Here is an 18,321-nt window from a genome sequence, read left to right on the forward strand (position 1 = left end):
TGTTAATGTGCCTATTTCACCAGTGACTCCAGTGTAGAGAGGTAGTTGCCCAGATTCCTTACAGCGTCAGAAGCAGTTGAACTCAGCTATTGGGAACTGCTCTTCCTTACCACTACAACAGCTCTCTGAAGCGGGTACAATGGAGGAAGCTCCAAAGAGCTCATATCTCACTAAACCAAGGATGTTGTGCCACATTTCAGTTTTTAAAAAGTGGTCATTTCCTCTTTACTAGGAAGATTGTGGAAGATCAGGCACGCAGCAATTTCCAAACACTCTACTAATTACACTCAACTGATAACACAAGAAGGATGGGACCATACAGCTCAGGGTATACATAGTCTCACTGAGCACTGGCATTTAAATTGCATATGAACTATCTCTCTCTTTTAAAAGACAGCTGGAATTAACAGTGGAAAAAAAAATCCCACCAAATTAAAAGCATAATTTAACTATCAAAATCCCAGAAAAGGTCTCCTTAGGTTTCCTTATGTCTAGAGACCCGAGAGTCTACAAGAAAGCAAGTTTGAAGTCGCAAAAGAAAGCAGAGGGGAAGCCTAATATCTCTCAAGTATGTAGATTTGCAGCACAATTCAGTGCAAAAAGACAGAGGTACTAGCAAAATGTTCAATTGCATTTGCCACCCTGAATGCATCAGTTTAAAACAGTCAACCATCTAACTAACCTTAACAACTTCACACTGTACATTCCAGGGAAGTCCTATTACTTTCGGTGAGATGCACAGATCAGTCTTCATTTAAAAAAAGAAAAAAAAGAACAGTATTAATAGAGTGCATTTCAGACCACAGTTACACTAACTTCTTCACTTGCCTCAAAGTGCTCTGCTCAGATCACACCAACAGTCTTGAAAAGAGTTAACTGCAGACTATAATGGAGATAGGAGAAAGAGACCAGGAGGATCTTTGTGCAGCATTTTATAAAACTAGTCACTCCAGGCTTGTTCATGGAACCACTACGACAGATGTCTGGTAATCTCTTAAGTAACAGTATCTTAAGTCTGCCCACACTGTTTTGCTGTTCATAGCTCCATCAGTTTGAAAAACTACCTCAAAATAACCTCTCTAAAACCTTACATAGGGAATATAATTGACGGTTTCTATCAGATCTTGTCATACTGACTCAGGCGGCTCCCTACCATCTTACTCTTCTGGTCATTTTATGTCACAACATACAATTCTTCCACTCTTTTATATTTTATTAACATTTTATTAGTTACTGTGGTAGAACTGCAGTTAAAACAAATTAAACATCAATTAAATGCAAATTAACCAAAGCATTTGACAATACATGCTGTAAGATCTTCAGATCAGGTGTATGGGTTTTTTTAATTAAACCTCTGAAGTGCCATGGAACTTAAAATGCTAACTCAATGAGCATTACATTAAATACACTTCAACAAAAGTAGCAATTTACACAATTCTTTGCGGCCTCTCACATCACAAAAGAATTTCACAGAAGCTGTGCCATTACCATGTGACATAGTAAGACAACAGAAGTCAGCTGACATGGCTTCAGGAGTCACCCAAACCAAAAATAATTACATTTTAGCACCATTTCTATAAGGAACTCCATAATTCTATTTGATACTTCCAAGTCAACCACAGCAGTGTACAAAATTTGGCTGTTCCCATTGTGAATAAACACTGTTCCAAATTTCTGTCATCTACAAGTTCCTCCAATAGATATTCTGTGGTTTTTCTTTTGGGTTATAAAAACAAATTATTCTATTAAAATATTATGAGCCTATTGCTACTGGATTGTTCACCACTATAAGGACCTTCACAGCATGGCTCCTTATTTTTGGGTCATCTTCACTACCTACCTGCAAGTTCAAATCCATTAACAGGGCCTATACTAGCCATGCTCAGAGGTGCAAATGATCCTCTGTAATGATTCACTGAAAATTAATTTACTAGTTCTCTCCTTATTATATGAGTATATTTTCAGAGTTCTTAGAAACAAGATGTGTTCAGGATATACAAGGCATAAAATTGGTCAGTTAATGTATCTCTAACATAGAATACAGCATGAAACAAAATGATCAGGTTTGGAATTTAAAAAAAAAAAAACTGAAACTGTATTAGGCAAAAGTGTTTTGAATACATATTCTTACAAGCTACACTTTAAGGAATGTCATGACAAGACAGGATTTGAGGAAAGTCAATGATTCTTAGAGAAAATAACACATTAATTGTAAAAATGTAGTGTTGTTTTATGACTGCCACTGTAATCTGTTTCAGAATATTAGAGATATCTTAATCACTTACTATATCTAATGAACTCTAGTTCATGAGACTAATTCTCTAAAAGACATCATTGTCAAAATGTCAAGGCTTATTACTCCTTCATTTGTCAGTCTTCCCAACAGTCCTCCTTTTCACAGTTCCATTGTAGAAGCAAAGGAAAATGTGCCTTCTGCATTATGTGCAAGAAATGATTATGCAATAACAGGCAAAACATGTACATCTCAAAGAGGCTATCCATCTGAGGTATAAAACCAAAAATCTGAAATGTTTTTTACATTAATGCTTGTGAAATCCTTTTTACAAGAGTAAAGATGTGATGCCTTAATATCATGTCCAAGCTCCAGGTTTTGTTAATTACATCCTACCTACCTAAATGCCCCCTGTAGTTTCAATTAGACATGGTATTCTTCTTCACTTCCCGTCTTGATTATTGTGCACTGTTGCTAAGCGCTAGTTAACAGTTGCCACATTCACCCGAAGTTGGCTGCACTTCAGTGGTCATTCAAAGAATTAAATACAAAACATATGGTACAGAACCATACAAAGCATAAAAGCACTTTTAAAGACCACTCTAAAATGCTTAATATGAAAGATACTACAAAAGGTTACACCACTGGAAGTAAAATCCTTACAGTTCTATGCCCACTTAAAATTTCCTAGAAACGCTGAAAATTAGCTAAAAAAAGATGAATGCATTTCTCTATCATTAATAAGATTTCCTAGAGTATATTTTTGACATTATACTGAGTCTAGTTTTACACTGAATGAACAGCCCAGCATTCATAATACGACAGGCTTTATAGTACAGAGATTTTTCCAGATTTCCCTTAAAAAATAGTTTCATTCCCTATATTCCATAGCAACTAATTAGAGTCTCCTAAATTACACTACCAAGTTTTCTTCTTCCTTATATCTGCAAAATACTTTGGACATGACTTGTTGAACTGCCAAATATCAATGCCAATAGTTATGTGTTTAAGAAGACCTTGAACCAAACGTGCTTTTTTGAATTCTAAACAAACTTTTCACACAGTCATATCACCCCTCCTTTCATCTGCGATGTCCTCATGAGGTCTTAAGAAACTTCACATATTTTAGTTATCCCAGTAAAAGCTCAGTAATTAGGTTGCCTATTACTGCTTATTTCCTTTAGTATTACAGCCTGGGCTTAAAAAACTGCTTTACCAAAAAATCATCACTATTTCTGATTGTTACATTATCTACAGCCAAACCCAACTAATAAAAATTCCTGGTACGTACATATTGTTTTTTATAACTAAATTATTTTTCTGTTAAACACCTTAGCCAAAAGTTTGTTTTGCACAAACACTAACAATAATAAACAAAAACATACACTGTATTTGTTATCTGTATTAACAGATGTAGAATTAAACCTTCAGGGTTTGGAGCCCAACCCTTTAAACGAGTAGGCACGTATTGAACATTATACATTGACTTTCTGGAGCATTTTATTGGAAATACTTGAGAATACATGAGAAAAAGTACACATATGTTCAAAATCCACAAGTGTTAAAACAAGGAATAAATAAACATTTCTCAACAGCTCGGAGAATCCTCACACAATAACCCTTATTCCTTTGAAAGGGGTATTTAAAAAGTTAATCCACCAGCTCCATAAGTGCTTTTGTCCTACTCACAAGCAAATTCTTCAGGATAAGGTTTAATATTTTCAAAGAAATTTTTTTTTTAATCCCACTAGTGCATATGTAATAAGCTTTTCAACCAATAGAAGACCCACCCTTGTTCTTCTTTAGAGGGCATATCCCTTAACAAAAACCAAACTTAAGTGTGCATTACAGTATTTAAAAGCACAGAAAGCTTTAGCTGTCCTCTCAGAGGTCACATATATAACTATATCTGCAACTGAAATATGCACCTACTCACTTCACTCTCAGCTCTAAACAACAGTAATAATTGTTAAAAAAAAAAATTATGCTTCAGTTATTCCTAGTCGGGAAATAAAAGAGCATTTTCTTCTTCAGCAGCTTTTTATTTCAATCTCTTAAAAAGCTCTTTGTGACAAGGTATCAATGAAGAGTACGAAGTATTATTTCAATAATACTTAAAATATCATTCAGTGGAAAAGTCATACGAGTCACCAATTCAAAGAAAGCCAAATGAAATGATGTAATGAAGGTCAAATCTTCAGGGTATTTAAAGCAAACATACTGACAAGCAGTAGACATGGGAAATATTCTTCCACCAGGTAACTGAAAAAGTCTCTTGCACTTTAAACACATCCGACCATTGATAATTCTTAAATTTCAGAATATGGATAAATATTTGCAGGCTTGGGGCCTAAACAAACAGCAACCCTTGGCCCACCTCTGGGTTGGCCGAAATCCTATGGCTTAAATGAAGCTTTCATCTTTCGGAGATTTCAGGAAAGCCACGGGAAGCGCTGGGGAGGGAAGGGCCGAATCCCGGCGGGACCTAACCGCTGCCGCGGGCCTCGGGGCGCCCCTTCATAAACCTGTCAGCTGCCTTGGAGAGCCGGCGCTGGTCCATCGGAGCCGGTTTTTCCCCTCTACCTTTACTTCCCAACAGCACCACAAGTCCTGTCGATCGGTCATCACCACGGTGAAGGGAATCACCGAAGGGCCGCCGGTGACAGGGCCCGCGACGGCAGCCTGCCCTCGGTGCCCGCCAGCGCGACCGTTACTGCCCCTTGGGCTGCCGCGTCTCCAGGGGACACCGCGGCCCCACCGCGACAGCGAGAGGCCCCCGACGAAGGAGACCCGGCGCCCTGTCCTTCCCTCCTCAAAACGAGCCTGCGCGTATCCAGAAACGCCCCCCAAACAAGCCCCCACCCCGCCAGGCCGCCCACCGCCGGCGGTCCCCCCCTCAGGCGAAGCCTCCTCGGGGCGCGGAGGGCGAGGCAGCCGAGCCCCCTGCCGGCGGCCGCCCGCATGGCAGCGCGGGGCGGGGGAGCTCGCCGCCCGCCCGCCCGCTCTCCAGCAGAACCACCTGCACCCCCACGCCCACCCCGCCCGCCTGCCCCCGCTCCCCGGGGCTTTGCTGCCTCCCGCACGCAGGGGCGACTTTGCTCCCGCAGCCGTCCCGCCAGAGCTCCCCCGCCCCCGCCTTGCCCCGTCGGAGCGGTGTCATTTCCCCCCCGGTCCAAAACGACGGTAACAAAGGGCTGGAGCCCACCCGGGGGAGGGCATCGGCAGCCCGCCAGTGACACTGGCCGCAGCCAGCCGCGCCACTGGCAGCCCGCAGTTCGCCGCCGCCGCCCCCGGTGCTGCGCTCTGCGGGGTGACTGACACGGAGCGCGACCCAGCGACCGGGACGCCGCTGCCTCCCTGCCGCCGCCCCGACCCGCTACCTTTGTGCCCTCCCCAGAAACCGGCGAGAAGGCGAAGTAAAGCCCCGCGCCGCCCGCCGCTCCCTTACCTTGCTGGGCAGAGAGAAGAAGTTGAAGCGCTCTCCTTCCACCCCTCCCTCACTTCTTTTTTTAAATTTAATTTTTATTTATTTATTTATTTCCCTCCCCCCCCCTCCCTCCACTCACACCGAGCAACTGCGCTCAGCAGTCCCGCCCGGCGCCCTCGGTGCCGCCGTCTCCCTCCGGATCTCGGTCTCTCTCTCTCTCCGGCGGGAGGAGGGGAGGGGAGGCGAGGGGAGGAGAATGGGGCGGACCCGCAGGTGCCGCCCCTCCTGCTCTGACAGCGGGGAGGGAGAGGGGTCGGGGGGGCGGCGGGCGAGGGGACCGGGTGGTGTCCGCGGGGGAGCCGCGCTCAGGTGTCCAGCGGGCGGCAGGGCTGAGGAACGGTCTCCCTGTCCCGGGCTAGGCCCGAGGACGGCGGGGCTGGAAACGGGGGCGGCCGAGTCGTGCCAGGGACTGAGGTGATGGGCCGGGAACGGGCGCTGGGGTGGACGCGGGTTAGTGGAGGAGGCAGGCGGAGGGCAGAGGCCTGGGACATGGCGGCCGAGGCTCGGTGAGGGGAGGGGAGAGCGAGCTGGGGTGCTTCCAGTCTGGGAGGGAAGGGACGAGGCCGTGCACAGAGGGGAGCCAAGAAGGTTGCTGGGAAGCGTCAAAACCCTGTCAGAAATCCAGTGTGGCTCGGTGGCAGGGGGAGGCAGAAGATGGCACTACCCTGTGAGAAGCAGCCCTGCGGTGCGGGCCAGTCAGGGCTGAGGGCAGTTTGAAGTTGCAGGGGTGACCTCATGTTTTGTTTTGGGTTTAGCTAGCAATGGAGCTAGTCCAAGAATGGTAAAGTAGAAGCCGAAGGGGCTTAGCGTGCTAGGAGGACACTGGAGACGGACTAGAGAAGGGCGCTGTGAGCATGCTTGTGTTGGATTAAATTGAACAGAGCTCAAGGCAAAGTAGGTAGAGATGAGGGGATCTGAGTGCATTGGAGGGGATGGAAACAGAAGGATCTGGAACATTTAACGCTGTAAATGGAGCCCGAGTCTGCGTGGGGAAGCAGCGGGTTTGGATTCTTAGTGTGTGTAAAGATGAAGGTCACTGACTTAGCAGGAGTGTGAGAAGGAGACTAGAAATATAGCAAGGGTGCTCAGAGGGTAAATATCCATTGAACTGGGGAAAAATGATTTTGCATTTTCTTCCTTTTACCTTTGATTAAGCTACCATATGAACCATCTCCTCTCTTTTTCACTTTTTGCTTTTCCAAGGGCATATTTCTTGAAAGCCTTTCAAAAAGCCTTTTTCTTCTCTTGGGACCATAGGGCTCAGTCTTATGCAGTGTCCTATCTTTCTGCCTCAACAGCTGAGAAAAAAAGTGATAGTGACAAAAAAAGTGGTAGTGTTGTTTGTTTATTTTGACAAGAACCTGCTGCTGTGTGACATTGAGAAAAAGATGTCCAGTACTTTTCTCACATCCTTTTCTTTTGTATTTGCTGGTTAAAATATTAAGTTCCAGCATCCTAGTGAGTGTTCTCATTACCAGAGATAATGAGACTTTCCATCAAAAAGTGGGAGGGAAAAAACTGTCCCTACCTCCTGGAGAAAGTAGAGATGGCACAGCAATGGTGTGGCACTGCAGTAATGCTGCTTGGTCCAGAAATGAGAAACGGAGGTCTGTCTAATAGATAACATAGATGGTTTTGAACATTCAACAAAGTTAGCCTTTTTCTGCATTAATCACACTTTCTGATAGGCACTAAGGAGGTTTTCACTATTGGTTCTGGTCTGGTTTGTTCAATTGGAGCAATGCTTTTTTATGACATGCTGATTTGCACTTCATTTCGTTGAATGGGACGCGAAAGTGTAGTAATGGGTGTGTATATCTGCGTAGATAAGTTAGAGACCAAAGGTTGGGGCATATCGTTATGCAGTCTTCACAGCAAACTTGCCAGGAAAGAATTTTCAAGCCATCTCAGATTATGCAACACATATATACAAAATATATACATCACTGCCTTTTATGCATCCATATGAATTAATATTTCTGGATATATGCTTTTTTCCTACCAACCTCTTTGGTAGGAAATACCAAAGGAAGTTGGTTTTCTACCAACTTCTTTGGCACTTCTTTGTAGTACTTTGGTACTTCTTAGCTCATGGCTCCAGAACTTTCTTACATATATTCTCATGTCACAGTTGTTCTCAAAAACAAGGTACCTCTCAAATAAAGCTTTGCAACTGTTTTGTTCATTGGCTACTTTGATTCTGAGATTATGTAATTTTTATGTGAATAGCTAAACAGTAAATAGCTGAATAGGCTTTGACAGGACTATTCACATACTTGAATTGCTTAGAGCTGGGCTTTAGCTGTAGATTACCTAAGACATGCTACCTCTATTAGCCTAACTATCTTGGTATCTGTGTATTTATGAAGTTGCTAATAATATGACCCTTAACAATAGATAGCTAAAAATTTAGCTGAAGCAGTATTTAAGAGACTTTGCCAAGTCAGATCAGGCTTTAGGATGAAGTCCTAAAGCTTTGCCACTTTGCTTGTTCTAAGTTGTACGCTTAATTTTTCTGGAAACTTGGAAGTAGATAGCTGCAAAAGAGTTTAGGCTGCCATTCTAATATGTCCACTTGTATGCTGTGTATGTCAACTGTGCTGTTGATAGTCTGCAAAATATAACGGAATTAAGCAATATCAGTGTCAGTCCCTTGAGATAATGTTGCCATGTGACCCTGGACAGATTTAGACAATGACTTCATTATTACCGTTAAAAGTTCGTGGGAGATTTGAAAGCACATCAGGGTGCCTGTAGAATACCTGTTACAGTGTATGATCATTCTAACTTAGACACTTAATTATATCTAAACTGATCCCAGTAATTGCAGTCTAGATTTCCCTTGACATTTCAAACTGTTTAATTTTACTTAGAGGTATCTACTGAATAAGTGAGAATTATTCTGGTAGCTTTAATGCAGTAACTCTTTTCTTATTTGGACTTATTTTTATTTTGCTTTTTTGAAAAGGAAGAAACATTCATTATATGTTTTCTTCTAACTTTCTATTTTGACTATCAACATTTACAGCTTGTAGGGTGGTTTCATCTGTACCATCTGTGGGCCATATTGCACATCAGATGGCAGGATAAAATCTGTTACAAGAACGTTTTGGGACATAAAAGTCTTTCAGGGTTTGAAGCCATGATATTCACAACACAAATGTGCAGAGCCACTCATGTATCTGAAACAGAAGACAGAGAATGCCAAAGCAGCTGCTGGAGTGAAATAAAGGAGAGACCACACAGTTTGGGGAACATACGGGCATCAAGAACAAAAGAACGTTTGAGGGAACAAGAAAGTGCAACTTCAAGCAATGAGAAATTGGAGTCAATCATTAGGAATTATTGACAGCAGACATGCAGTCACACAGCAATTAGAGGCTCGCTTTGGGAAGCAAGGTCAATTAATACTGAGGTAAAGAGGCAGCATCAAAAAAGCACCTGGTTTAGCAAGCAGCATTTTCTGATCCCTGAGTAGGCAACATAGAAGAAAATTGTCATTCATGGGTTGGGTTTTGGCCATTTTCATATTCACAAGGCAAGATACCATCACCGATATTATCTTCTGTTATAAAGGACTGTGTAAGAACATAATATGAAACTACAGTTTGCACAAAGATTGATGGGCCCCCAGTGGAACTACAGAGGTTGATAGGTATCCTTCAGTCCTGAGCCTTCATAATGGATTGCATTTCCCCCTGCCTTTAGGTATTTCTTCACTTTCTTCATATTTTCTGGTTTTGAGAGCAACAGGAATAAGATCCTTTTGAATATAGTGTTCTAAATACTGTGGATAGTAGGAATTGACAGTTCTCCCCTTCCTAGCCATGAGGGCAAACTTCCCAACAGATTTCAACCTTTTTTCTTCCTGAAAGTGAAGGTCATCAGTCCATCTTAGATAATTCTCTGAACTAGATCTTGTATTTATATTTGTCACATCTGTTACATTTAAATATTCACTGATAACTTGAAGTATCCAACCTCAGAAATTAGGTTTCAAAAAACATAAACAAATAAATAAACAGCCACACAAGGGAACTTCCTGCTTTAATTTCTTGTTATTCGTGAACTATCAATTTCATACATACTAAACCCAGTAATTTCTGGGGATTTTTTTCCTAGAAACATTAGTATGAATGTTTTATTTGATCCAGCCTACCAAACCTTTGATATTAAACTTTGCCTGAATGAAGTGTCTGAATTCCACAGACCTGATCTTGCTGCTGTTAAAAGCTGATTACAAACTTTGCTTTGACATCCTGTGTTGGGGCTAAAGCGAATCCCGCTATCCTGATGGATAATTCTGCTGAAAGCCTTCTAAATAACTTTCATCCTTCTGCATGAATCACCAGTGGTCTTTTATGATTCATTATACCTTTATCCCTTCATTATTGTGATGTGAATTATTCTTTCCCTAGTTGTAATACTGTAAAGTTGTATTGGGTCTATTTAACACTGAGGCATCTATGAAATGAGTACTATCCAAATACTTAAGAGCTATTCCCTAAAAAAGTTTATTCTAAATGGATGAAACGGGTGGATAGGATGAAACAGGAAGCAGTGCTGGAGATGGGGAGCTGAAGTACATAAAATTAAATGTTTTTAATGCAAACACTCTGAGGGCAGAGCTAGGAACTGAATTCAGATCTCCTGATGCTCAAACACTATTGTAATTCCAGTGTTGTCATATCTAAGCTTTCTTATCTCTATTCTTTTACTGAAATGTTCTTAAAATACATATTTTGGCATCAGTGGTTTTAGCGTTAATATTTAGCACACCTCCTACAAAAAAAAATTGATAGTGTATACTAAGATGAAGGAGACTGTTTCTTACAACTAATAAGAACATACTGGCTTTATCTTTCCATTACTCACTCCATAGAAATTGAGCAATGAATCATCAGGCTTTCCTGGAAGTTCAGCAGTAGCACATAGTCAGTGACACCCATATACTTTCTATTCCTTCTTGATTTTGACTGTATTTTTCAGAATGACCACTGTTATGAAGTAATCATTTCACAAAAAGAAACAGACGGTTGTATAAAAGTCCCAGAGCTAATCGCTAGAATCTCAGTCGCACTGACTGTAGAAACTATAGCCAGATTCTCCATTTTTTTAGAATTTTCTATAAAATACTTGGTATTGCAATGTCATCTCTTGTTTATAGGTTGGCAACTGTACCCCATCTATCATGCAAGACATAGTAGGATGCCATTTCCTTTGCTAAGAAGCATGCCCTTAACAGCAGACTATAGGCCAGCAAAAGGGAAAATGCATTACCCTGCCTAAATCACAGGTATTCTTTGAACACTAAGAATGTATAACTGTGTAACCTGTATAACTGTGCTGCATGAGAGAGTCTGTAACTGTGTTTCTCTTTATAATTTTCTACATAATTTGTGAAATTCAATTTTGTTCCAGATAAGGCAGTGCAAAAGGACTACCCCTTTTTAGTACTATCAGAGCTACTGTGAAAAAGTAAGTTCTGTGTTAAGGAAGACTCTGTAAGCTAGCATTTGTCAAAGCTGAGCCTCTACATAGTTTTTATGGGTTTTTTCCTTGTATAAATTTTGATTTCATCATTCATTTTCAAAATTCACTAACCTTTCAGTGCAATCCTTTTTAGTAACTAATCTGTGTATTACTTTAGACTGTGGCTGATTGAAATGAATCATACAGTGTGAATTCAGGTTTTACGATTGAGCCTGGTTTTTGTACACCATGGAAGTAGCACGATGCATTTTGACCTCTTTCAATGGGAAGGTATGTTCTGAATTTTTACTATACAACAAAATGTTATCAATACTCCATCATTTTTAAAAGGCAAATTAAAAGCATGGTAACTGACTGCTTTAAATGATTCAAGAAGAGTTTTCTGATTGTTGTTGGATTTGTTCACTTTAACTAGATTATGAAGAATTTCCATGTATCTTTGAAAGCATGGGTAGGACACTCATGAGGTACGTAGATCTGAGGACTTTATATTTTCCCCCAGGGATATCTAGATATAGGTTAGTCTTTTGTTCATCAGGAGATATTATAAAAAAAAGAATTTTGCCGTGGCTACTTAGATAATTGTGTGTAATAAAAAGGAACACTACCTTCTGTTTAAATGTTTTCAAAGTGCAAGACCATATGAAAACAACCTCAACAAAATGGAAAAGTATGTATAGTACTGACTATTCTATAAAATACTCAGCTATAGTCTGGCTCTTTCACCACCCCCTGGGTTGCCTCCTCAGAGACACCACTGAAACTTAGATCCATTACCCCAAAATGACATGTCTCCATTGCCAAACACATAATCTAATCAAACTATTTTACAGCCTAGAGTGAAATAATCCTTTTAAATAGGGCTTACTTACGGAGGAGGTAGTCTTGCCTAACTTTAAGCTGTCTAAAACTTGAGCTCTAATCTATCATGATTTATATACAGTGAAAATAACTTGGCAGCTCTGGCAGGCAGTTTCATCCCATTCTTCAATGAACACCTTCAAAAGGCAACCCCTCTCCCTTCGTTCTCCTCATTGACCTTCGAAGGAGCTTAGAGACCTAGATTAGACTGCACGCCTATACACCACCAATACTGGGTGAATGCAGTCCCTCTCCTTGTGGTCACCCGATCACTTACCACAGGGATATAAAAAATTTCCCCCCTGCTGTTCTCCATTTGACATGTGCAAGAGAAACACTCACAGGCATTGTAAGTCCCCTGGCTTGTTAGTCATACTCAGGAAAAGGACAAGTGGCAGTTTCATATAAGCAATTAAATTTGGAGCTTACAAAGGTGGGTTTTTTCATGGCACTGACATGGTTTGATGAGTGAAGCTCAATGGTAAAGGTTTTTTAAATTCCAAATTTGCAGTGTTTCCTGTGGCTCTTATCAGTAAGAGCAGTGAATCTTGTCAAAGTCAATATGTCGGTGCTGGCCTACGTTGGGATATTTATTCTGAACTCAGCTGGGGAATGGCAGTGAGTTCACTTGCGACTTTATTTTTGCTGCCTTTTATTAAATAGTTACTTGGTCTTCATAAGAGGTGCTGCTCATGAACTAAGAAGAATGTTAACAATAGCAGAGAAAATGGCCCTGAATCCATACTGGAGTCAAGCCATGGAAATTTGGCATTTTAGAGGTGAAAAGCAGAAATCTCACAATTACAGTACCCATGGCCTTAGTATAATGTTTGTAGTGCAAGGCATTTTTAGTGTTTTAAAAATTGCTTTACATTTTTCACTACCTAGAATCTATGGAGGTTTATCTGTCTAGGGTATCAAACTTTCATCTTGGTTTCTGACTTTGTTTTGTTTTTGCCAGAAAGTCATAGATGTGTTTGAGCTTTTGGGGTTTCTACAGATGGAAAATATTTTTGAGGTGAGGTGGATAAGACTGCACAAGTCCTAACCATTCTTGGTTTTGTCACTGTTCCCTTTACACAGACAAAATTCCTATTTAAAGCAGCTTACGGTAAATTCCCCAGGCTTGTGTAGCTGCCAGAACTAACACTCACTCCCCTCCCAGTTTTCCTACCAGGTCCACATGCATCATGGTAGGCCAGGCTTTATCCTAATGAAAAGCTTAGCTGCTAAGTGAAGTTAGTCCAGCATTCACTGTATCTTAACAGGCTCAGGTGCTGTCCACAGTCTTGCGGAGGCAAATCTCTGAGTCTACAGAGCTGTCTACTCCCGTATTTATAAATTCTCCATCTTCTCCAAAAGAATTTACAGATGTATGTGAACACAGAGACAGCTTGGCTCAGTTCTCTTGAAGCATAGAAAGAAAGGTAGGTGTGTGCTGTGGGGTGTGACCTGCCAGCTGGCTTTTCCACAGCAAAGGTTTCCCACAGAGTTTCAGAAACATGTCTAAGAGCCGCCACGCCTCTCTTGGGCAGCTTCTAGGGTCTTGGTGTTGAGCTGTCTTAACCTGCACTCTGCAGGTGTGCAGACACAGAATATTTTAGCTACTCATCTCCCAGCTGTTTCTCTTGTTTCTCAAAGAAAAGAAAAACCCCAACAAGTTAAATGCTGCAGTATCTATATGCCTACAAACCTCCTTGCAAAAATAAATTTGTACATGAGTTACAATGTATTAATTACAAATACTTTTGTCTAACTACCCCTCTTCTTTTCTTTCTGTGTGTGTAACTTTCCTGGGAGATTAATTTAGGTTAAAGTCTGGTAAAGCTACTGGTTTTCATACTGAGTTACATTCATCTGGGTGTCAGGGAAGTCCTTTGTTTTGTCAAGACTAGTATCATTTGCTGTCTTTCACTATATTACTGTCTCTCAAGCACATGGTACTACCAAATGCACAGCGAGTTATGTTTGCTAACAACTTGCTGTACAGCTTTTGCATTTCTGCGGGTCTTCTGGTGGCATCAATTAAAAGGAATCAGTGGAGGGCCCCTGTTTGCATTTTGAAAGCAGTCTGGGCTGGGATTTGGGCTTGGGTTGGTCAGCAGGGAAGGCTGCGGCTGAACTAACCCCCTGCATCGCTTCGCCTTGGAACCCGCAACAGCCAATAACATAGCCCCCAGTCCCAGCTCGGACAGGGTTGGATCCTCATGACTGCAACGTGAGGTTTCAGGTCATGTTTTATTTACATATTGGGTTTTTTGTACAGGTTTCTCGGTACCTCCTGCCAGTTAAACAGACCGGATGGTGATTGCTGTCAGGAGAGAAGGAAACCTGCCTGCTTGCACTGCTGGTTAGAAACAGTTCCAAAACCAGCTGCTGTCCAGTCAGCCAAAAAGAGGAAGAAAATCCCGAGGGCTACAAAAACTGGACTCATTAATGCTGTGGGTTATTTTTAACATAAAAATAGTTAATCTCTATTCATTCCCATTATTATGTGTTTACTGTATAAAATGGTCCATGTCCTAGCAGCTCCAGAGAAAGGGTAGGTCCAGGTTATGCAAAACAAATCCCTCTGGGTTTTCTAGTTTGTTTACAAGAGGTTTTGTTCATCTGAAGAAACAAAAAGCCAGCTAAGTCTCTTACTATGTTCGCTCATGACACTTAGCAATCTATGAACTTGAAATAAAATATTAGACCACATAAACTGGACTTCTGCTTCCAGAGCACTAGTGTTTTCAGATCAGTAATTCTACATGTATGGTATCTCCACCCTCCTTTGCTTTCTTTGTTTTGTTTTGTTTTGTTTTCCCTTAGCTCTTGAGGAAGGATTTTCCTTATAGGTAAATTCAGTTTTATGTAACATTTTGTAGTTGAAAGTCAGAAGGTTCCTCTTGGGTTTTGGCACCCCAAAATTAAAATAAGGCATACTCCTGTCTGGCTCAGCAGGAACCTCTTCAAGGGACCGTGCGAGAGTAACACTTTTTGTAAAGTACCAAATGTGCTGTGTGGTGTCTTACAGATGGTGGCTCCAGCAGTGGTGAGAACTTTTAGTGCTGCGAGACATCTATACTCCTGGTGCTTGGGTCCTCTCTACATCTGCCGTGATCATCAGCATGAGAAACTTGAACATTATGCAAAAGGAAACCTGAAAATCACAAGACACTGAGCTTTTTGCTTCCAAATTAAGTTGAGGATAGGAGGAAAAGGGTATCACTTGTGAATGGAAGACTTGAGGAAGGACTCCAGTGCTATCAGCAAGTTGGAGTTGAAAGCAGACAGATATTAGGAGTGGTTTATAAAATCCTTCAAGAGATGCTACTAGAGAGGGAACCAGAAATTACTAAAATTGGCATGAGAAGATGGACATGAAATGGAGACAGGTAAACACAATGATCATTAAAGTACTGGTTGAAACAGTCTGCCGTGACTTCATCAAACACTTTGGTCAACTACCTGGTCATTTAACTGCCCGCTGACTGGGAGAACAATGTTGCTGCTCAAATCTTATCTAGTTTCACTGCAGACGAGTTGCTGAGCAACCAGTTAGACCAAGAGGACGCTGAAGAATGTAAATGCTACCTCCCTGCAAAGAAGTTTGTCCTTCATCGCATTGCCATCAAGTATACTGCCTTCTCCTGTAAACACCAGTTGACACTTGCCTATCAGGGAACAAGAAGGGAAATTCCACCACGACGTTAGGAAAAAAAAGCCTTTCAAGCACTGGTTGCCCAGAGGGACTGAGGACTCTCCATCCTTGGGCATATTTACAACTTCACTGGAAAAGACCCTGAGCAGCATGTGCTAACTTGGCCCTGTTCTGAGCACGGGGCTGGAGCAGGTGCCCTCCACAGGTGCCTTTTTTCTATCATCAGTAAGCAACTGCGTACCGGCTCAGTAAAAAAGAATGGACATTTTTAGGTACTTTTAAATTCCCAGTAATGTAGGCTGTGCTGCTGTATCTAACATGAAAAAAATAATACAGTGGTGAGGTGTTAAGATGCAGGTAGCTTGCATACACATAAACCGCACGCAGGAACACATGCAAGTATTGACGTTAGCTGCTCTGTGGGAAAGCAGTCCAACAGCAAAATATGAGGGTGGAGGGAGGGGTGCTTGAGGTTGAAGAAACCCTTGGAAAAAGCATGAATTCTTGTTCTTGCCAGATTTTGTTTCCAAGATGCTTGAATTGAGCCCCTGTAGCAAACTGAGCAAGAGTTCTGAATTAATGGAAGGTTCTGAATTAATGAATTAACCAGCATTGACAACTGGTTGCACAACTCATGTACATATTAAACCCTTTCTTTCTGCACCTCCTTTCCAAGAAGTGCCAGAGGAATGAAATAAATTCTCTCTCCTGAATGGGGGAAACTCCATCAAGTCATTTAGTCTGGTATTTTCAGAAGTCCAGTAAAAGAAATGGTCTCACATTTATCCTCAGAAATGTATAAGGTTTTCCATGTTTAAGATAACTATGCTAGGGGACATAATTTTGTCCCCAGTCAGAGGGGAGAAGCATGCAAACCTTGACCTCAAAGGTACTTACTTCCATCTATGAAAAAAATTCAGTGATATTGAACAGTTTCAGTTCCAGGACAGTAATCCCTGATAACTCTCAGAAATCAATCTTGCAGATATAAAAAGCTCTGCTTTCACAAATTTTATCATGTTGGTTGCTGTGTTACACCATTTTCTTGTCTATAAGTGAAGCCCATGGAGCATTAGGAGCTCCTTCTCATGTGCTCTGGGTCTAACACAGCAAAATGACACCGACCTCTCCCCCCACTAATGTGGCAACATCCTCCCTGACCCGAGCCTAGGAGAACCAGACCCAGCATTTCAGCATAATGGCAAGATTAGTACCAAATCCCAAAGTACCATAACTTCATTAGCCCGGCTCAAGACTCCTCTGCCTGTATGTCTAAAGATTCCATTACCCCTTTCTGTTCAGCTGCTGTGCCCCTCTCTTCTGAGTCTTTTCCAGAGCCACTGCTTCCAAGTACAGTTTCCCATCTTACTACTGTGGCCTTCATTCTCTGTTCTGAGGTATATAGCTTCATGTTTACCTGTAGTAAAGTAATATATTATATGCTTGCTTTCTGTTTAACACCTAATTACATCAGTGACCTATTTTTGCTTCTGTTCCTCTGGTCTGTTGCAATAGGATGAGTTTATGTTTTCTTCTGTATCGCAGATCAAAATGGAAACTAGCCAGGAGACGATCCAGGTGGAGCTCCACGAGTTAACACCCCTGAACAATGAATGATCCTGAATGATGATTGTTAGCATCAAGACTAACAGTTGAGTTAACCACTGGATTTTGAACTATCTGGTATATTAATTTGCTATAACCTCTCGATCACAGAACTGTGCAAAACTAAAGCCTCGTGCTTTATCATAGTTTTATAGGAAAATAACTGTCTTTATGAATTAAGGTCTTACTCTTCTGAAAAAGGTACCAGATTATCTCAGCAAAATCTGCTTTCTGTAAATCCATGTCAGTAGGCATAAATTATGTACTTCCTTTTATTTTGGTGTTTATTAACACAGTCATTCTGGGCAGCACGCATTTCAGGCTATAGACTTCCATCAGGCCTGAAGCCAGAAGAATCCAGGCAATGTCTGGCTACAGGCCGGATGGAAGTTCACAGCCTGAATTGCCCAGGTCATTCTGTGTACCTTTCAAAATACTGTTCCAACGTGAACTTCTTTCCCACCCCCTGGAGATCCCCTGGACTGCCAGTTGTTCTGAAAGGGAGTTTAAGGGACTCAGAGCACTCCGTCAGCTCTCAGAAAGCTCTGAGATGCTAACAATACACATTTTCTGCTGGTAGGATGTCTGGTGTCAGTGGCTGTTGTTTAGAGCCCTTTGAGGCACCTACTGTTTCTTCTGCAGCAGTAACACCACTTGGTTTTTTTCCCCCAAATGTAGAACTGGGGTATTTATTGAAATTCCCAAAATAAGTCTGCTGCCAACCTTTGTTCATCTTACGGTTTATACTGTGCATAGGCAAAAATCCCAGGCAACCTTGAGTCAAAACTGGGGGTCTTAGCAAATCCCCTTGAAAGTGGTTCTTAACTAGAGCACAGTTATGTTGGTTGAAGCTTCTCACCTGCCTACACGACTGATGGCGTTTCTACCCTGCCTGTATAGCAACTAATGCATTATTAAAATCACTTTGTTCCTGTAATTTTAGAGCTGCGTTCTTCTAAAACTGTTCTTATCCGTATTCCTGCTGCTCTTCATCTC

At 41.6% G+C, this 18,321-nt stretch overlaps 1 protein-coding gene and 2 long non-coding RNA genes across 9 annotated transcripts in view; 2 read left to right on the forward strand and 1 right to left on the reverse strand.

Annotated features, from left to right (window-relative positions):
- GREB1L (GREB1 like retinoic acid receptor coactivator) overlaps window positions 1-5,816 on the reverse strand; it is a 144,951-nt gene extending 139,135 nt beyond the window's left edge. For 5 of the 6 annotated variants that reach the window (XM_072852648.1, XM_072852653.1, XM_072852650.1 and 2 more), the window contains exon 1: window positions 5,682-5,809. The gene's annotated coding sequence lies outside the window, so the exon portion shown is untranslated. Of the gene's footprint in view, window positions 1-5,681 lie in introns of all 6 variants that reach the window. The other variant, XM_072852649.1, reaches the window with a different exon arrangement.
- Window positions 5,817-6,020: 204 nt separating this feature from the next.
- On the forward strand, window positions 6,021-13,071 carry LOC140646937 (uncharacterized). Its single transcript, XR_012040601.1, has 6 exons — window positions 6,021-6,134; window positions 10,888-11,016; window positions 11,142-11,198; window positions 11,371-11,483; window positions 11,629-11,680; window positions 13,036-13,071. It is a non-coding gene; the product is annotated as an uncharacterized lncRNA (long non-coding RNA).
- A 264-nt stretch (window positions 13,072-13,335) lies between these two features.
- On the forward strand, window positions 13,336-18,196 carry LOC140646936 (uncharacterized). 2 transcript variants are annotated; one of them, XR_012040600.1, is made up of 4 exons: window positions 13,336-13,501; window positions 14,341-14,515; window positions 15,094-15,992; window positions 17,266-18,196. It is a non-coding gene; the product is annotated as an uncharacterized lncRNA (long non-coding RNA). The 2 variants fall into 2 exon arrangements; XR_012040599.1 differs by lacking the exon at window positions 17,266-18,196 and having other exon boundaries at window positions 15,094-16,348.
- The last annotated feature ends 125 nt before the right edge of the window (window positions 18,197-18,321 follow it).

The sequence above is a fragment of the Ciconia boyciana genome, chromosome 2 (genome assembly GCF_034638445.1).
Source record: "Ciconia boyciana chromosome 2, ASM3463844v1, whole genome shotgun sequence".
Classification (NCBI taxonomy): Eukaryota; Metazoa; Chordata; class Aves; order Ciconiiformes; family Ciconiidae; genus Ciconia; species Ciconia boyciana.